The sequence below is a fragment of the Anastrepha obliqua genome, chromosome 6, assembly GCF_027943255.1.
Source record: "Anastrepha obliqua isolate idAnaObli1 chromosome 6, idAnaObli1_1.0, whole genome shotgun sequence".
In the NCBI taxonomy this organism is placed as follows: Eukaryota; Metazoa; Arthropoda; class Insecta; order Diptera; family Tephritidae; genus Anastrepha; species Anastrepha obliqua.
Genome location: NC_072897.1, coordinates 62,475,100 through 62,480,647, shown reverse-complemented (window position 1 = coordinate 62,480,647; position 5,548 = coordinate 62,475,100).

Genomic DNA, 5,548 nt, shown 5'->3' with positions numbered 1-5,548 from the left:
TACTGTAGTCACAACACATACAGCAGCAACAATAGCTACAGCTGCAGTTACAGCTGGATTTCTTCTTTTAAGTTCCTATTAAAAAATTATATTTTTAGAATTAAGTAATTTCGTAAAGGCTATAGATAGAAATACATTTTATTGAATATCGATAAGATTCCAGCAGCCAATTTACTTATTTTCCACAAAAAGACTCATCTTATATCCAGACTGTAAAGAAATGCCTTAAAAAAATCGAAAGTAATAACTAAAGAAAGAGTTACATTTTAATAATTAAAGAAAGTGATTAGCTTAAGTCGTTGCATAAATCTTTGTCCAGCATATTTTATTTTATTTTATTTTATTTCAATTAAGCTTATTCAATGTTAATAACTAATATATAAGCTGGGGTTGTCATGCAGCACTAGCATCACAGGCTATTAGCTGTCCGGGAAGTATGAACGGTTTTAAATAATTCGGAGTAGGTCGGCGTGTTTTAGGAATCCATACATTGTTCTTATGTTTTTTTCAGATGGGTTCATAAGAAGTGCGATGGGGTCAGTTCCAACGAAATTCTGTTGTCTTTTGGCATCGAGTCCTGGGCAGAATGCAATTAAATGGAGAATGGTTGGTCCGGCACCTTTCTAGGAGCTGAGCATGTGTGAGTATAGTGTGTTCGATTCGGAGCCGTATAAAAGGTGAGAGCATGTTTGTTGGTATGGATGAAGGATAGTGAGGTTCAGTCCGGGTTGGGTTGATTCTGGAGTGATGATGATTATAATCTATCCAGTGAAGAGCCAGCTGTGTGCGTCTTTTTTGGTTAACTAGGCGATATATGTCGCTCTTGATGAAGGGGCTGGATGTGACTGTCTGGATGAAAGTGGTGTATTAGGCCATTTTGTCTGCGTAGGTATTGCCGTCGATGCCGGTGTGGCTTGGTACATTATCTTTATCTTATATGGGTAGGAGATGAGATTGTCTCTAATGCAGCTGATGATGTTATTGGTGTTATTGCAATGATTGATGGCGTGAAAGCAAGATTGGCTATCGGTACAAATTATGTATTTTCCTCTATTTTTAGTAGCGTGTTGGACAGCGTGCAATATTGCAGTAGCTTCCGCTGTAAAGATGGAGTAGAAGGGAGAAGTAGGCCGTATGAAATTGGTTCATTTTTCTCGCTTAAGACACCGAAAGTAGTGTCTACTGCTTTGGAGCCGTCAGTGAAAATAAACCGCCAGTTACCTTGTTTAAATCGAGCCATGGTTTCGCGGAACATAGCGTTGTAGACTGCGTTAGGAGTGCTTGATTTGGGCAGGAGCGATAGCTGATCTATAAATGTCGATTTTGAAACCAGCCACGGGATGTTACGAGGTTTAAGTAAGAGAGGACTTTTTAGTGGTAAGTTATTTTCTTTGGCAAATATGGTGCATTTGTAGATAGAGGATTGTAATTTTGGTAGACGATTACGAGAGGTAGCTGAGTAGAAAGCATGACGAAGCGTCAAATTGGTTCCGAGGGTGAGCTGAGGGAAAGTTTGCAGATACTGCCCTCCATTTGGTCTTTCAAGAACGGTAGTCCAGATTCCGCCAAAATGTTTGTTATGGGTGACGTGGGAAATGCCCGAAGCGCTCTGCGAATAGCAGTGTGATATGGCGCCGCAAGCATTTTTAGATTACTTTTTGCATGATGACCGTAGATTTCAAGAGCGTAGTTGATCTCAGAAAGGATAAGAGCTCTTACAACGTAGACCAGTAAAACTGGGCCAATGAACGAACGCTTGGATGACAGGTATTTTACATTGTTTGAGTTCGTTATCAGTCTATCTCTGAGGTACTGACAATGGTATTTAAATAACTACTTGCTGTATAATAAAATTCCAAGAAACTTGAGAGTATGTTCCATACTATTTGTATTGTTGAATGTGAGTATTGGGAAACTACAACTATGTTTTTACAAATATGTAGTAATTTGGATTTAGTATAGGAAATGGAAGCACCGGAGACCATGAGGATAAACTGGAGAGAATTTCCTCGAAAGTAGAAACTGTCGAGTTAAGGCCAGAACATTTTGAAAATTGGATAATGTCATCGGCATATGTTTGATGCCGGATATTTGGGAAGTTAGACTGGATAGAGCTTATTTCGTCAAATGCTATGGTGAAGGGAATGACCGATAGGAGTGAGCCCTGAGGTGTGCCGTTATCAAGAGGTAGAGTGGGGGAGGAAATATTAGAAGTAAGAACTTTGATTTTACAAAGTTGTAGAAGCGAGGCCCAACCTTCCATTTGATGAGTTGCCTTATGATGACCAGTACGATCGAAGGCTTTTTCAAAGTCGAGTGAAAGTAACGAAACATGATTTTTGTTGGATAAGGCGTCAGATATGAATTGGTCTTGATGTAAGAGTGCATCGATAGTGCTTTGGCCTTTTTGAAGGCTACCTGATTTGGATGGATTAGATTGTTGGAATGAAGATACCAGGAGAGCCTAGTAGCAATAATTTTTTCCATAAGTTTTCTCAGGTAAGAGATTAGAGAGATGGGGCGGTAGCTAGCGATTTCGCAAGCAGGCTTTCCAGGTTTCAATATGGGCGCTTCAATATAGCGCTTGTTTTCCAAAGTTGGGGGAAGATGCCAGTACGGAAGATATTGTTGTAAGGGACGATGAGGCGGAAGAGGACGGGAGAAGAGAGGTGTCTAATAATGGGGTAGGATATTTTGTCTATACCAGGAGTTTTACCTTTGACTGAGGATAGACCCACTTTTAATTCGAGTAAGGAAAGTTTAAAGTCAAGCCGTTGGGCCGAAGGTGAAATTGGTATCAGAGGAGGAGTTACTGAAATTATTGGCGAATTCTAGGGCTATGTCTTGAGGATATAGTAGATTGCCTCTAGGGATATGTAAGGACGCAATGAGGGAAAAAGAGGGCAAACCAGATAGCCTTCTTATATTACAATAGCTCAAATTTTTTCGGTTCGAAAGAGGAGTTCATGCTGCTAGTGAATTTCTGGTAACAATCGGTTTTGGAAATTTTGGCTTCGCGTCTGAAAAGAGCGTTTGTTTTTTTATAGGCGACAAGGTTTATCGGTGAGCGATTTCGCTCAAACTGTTGCCATGTTCGTCTTTATTTAGCGCTAGTGCCGAGAGTTCGCTGTTCCACCAGAGAGGGAATGGTTTGAGTAGTTTGACGGAGGATTGAGGAATAGATTGGTTAGCTGCTGTACGAATGATTTTTTGTATTCGTTTGAGAGTGATGCAGAGCAGAGTGAGAGGTCAATATGTGTAAAAGTAGCGTGTGTGGGGGAACCGTCATTAAGAATAACGCAGTTGGAACTGAGTATAGCATCTTCAATTAATCGCCCTCTAGGATTAGCTGAGGAAGATCCCCAAAGGGGGCTCCAGGCGTTCAAGTCGCCGGCCAGTACAAAGGAGCTGTGGTCAGGGGGGAAGAGATTGCATATGTCGGTTGAAGTGAAGGTTTGATTGGGAGGAATATAAGCGCAAGTGACTATGATTTCATTGGGGAAGGAATTTCTATGGAAAGGGAGGAGATATTTGAAGGAAGTACAGGGAGGGTGTTATGAGGTATATTTCTTTTAACTAGGATGGCGATTCCTTGCTTGCAGAAGGTATTGCAAGGGAGGTTAAAGAAGTGACCGGTGTAAGCTTTGGGGAGATGTGTTTCGTTTAATAGTATCACTTAATAGCATTCTTAGAGGATGATTTTGTAGAATTTGTGTTTCAATTATTTGTGTTTGAGATTTTTTTTATGTTATTAATTTTGTTTATATTTGATATGTTATCGTTGTTGGATGGTGTATTAGTCACTCTGGCAAAGGAGGAGGAGGCAGATGTGCTTGGAAAGTTGTTTTTTTGTAAGTGGTGATGGTTTCTCTCATGGTACATTTATGTATGGTTTTAATTTTTAGTATTTCTTTTGATTCAATAAACTTCGGAAAAGTATTCGATGATTAGGGATGTTCACCTGCGCAGTTGGCACAGTATACTCTAGAGCAGTGGTCGCCAACCCGTCGATCGCGAGCTACCGGTAGCTCGCAAAGGCAATTCTAGTAGCTCGCGCTGCTCACGTTGCAAAAAATCCAAAAGTCTAAAAATCATACCAGTATTAGCAAATTTCAGAAATTTTCATAATAAATAGATAAACAGCGGCAACACTGCGGTAAGCGATTTCGCGCCGACAAACACGACGAAAAGAATTATCGATGAGTCAGAATGTCAACCTTCTCATTAAATACGCTCTTTTTATCTGCCCATATTTTATTTATATAATAATGTACTATTACTGTTTTGTTGTTTTTTTAAGTCGCTTGTGATTTGCCATTATGACTGCAAAAAATTTTGTTACGATTGATAGGTGTGAACATATATGTAGTTATGCATAAGTATAAGCACTATAAGTCATAAGTTTATTATATATAGAACGTACAGGGTGGCTGATGAATTTTGCTACATTAAGAAACTCAAATAACTTTTTTTTTAGTGTATGGAATTCATTTATTTTTTTTTTCAAGTTGAAGGTCATTAAATTTTATTAAATGTAGCTTAACTAGTTTTAAAAATAATTGAATTTAAATGCCCCCCATGCTCGTGGACACAAGTGCGGTATCTTAGTAAAAAGTTGTTCATTGCTGCTTTGAGAGTTGCGACAGGAATAGCCGCAATTGTTGCCCGAATGGATTGTTTTAGTTCATCCAAATTTGTTGGCTTTGTTTTATGTATAAACTTCTTGTTTACATAAACCCCACAAGAAAAAGTCAGGTGCAGTAAGGTCAGGCGACCTGGGGGGCCAACGAAATTCGGAGTTTCTTGAAATCAGTTTATTGGGAAATTTTCGTCGCAACTCTGTCATAACAGTCTGGGCTATGTGAGACGTTGCCCCATCTTGTTGAAACCACACAGAGTTGAAAGGAATTCTCTTTCGGCGTAGTTCTGGATAGAAAAATTCTTTCACCATTTTCAAATAACGGTCTCCAGTAACCGTAACGGTGTGACCATTTTCATCAAAAAAATAAGGCCCGACAATACAGCGTGAAGAAACCGCACACCACACTGTCACGCGAAGAGGATGCAATTCCGTCTCGTGGAGTATTTGTGGGTTAGAAGTACTCCATATTCGACAATTTTGTTTGTTCACATTGCCGTTTAAATCGAAATGGGCCTCATCAGACATGAAAAGGCAGTTTAACATATTTTGGTCTTCTTCTACCATTTGCAGGATCTTCTGGCAAAATTCCAAGCGAATCGGCAAGTCTGCTCCATTCAGTTTGTTAACCATTTGAATTTTGTAGGGAAATAAGTCTAAATCTTTGTGCATTATTGTTTGCAAAGACTGTCGGCTGACACCAAGTTGAGCAGATAAGCTTCTTGTTGAAACCCTTGGATTGCTTTGTATAGCTGCAGCTACAGCAGCGATCGTTTTCTCCGTCCAAACTGGTGGGTTTCGATGATAAGGCCTTCTTGCGACTGTTCCTTGCTCAGCAAAATTATTCACCAGTCTCATTATGGTCCATCTGCTCGGGGGATCGCCGCCAAACATCCGCCTGTACTCCCT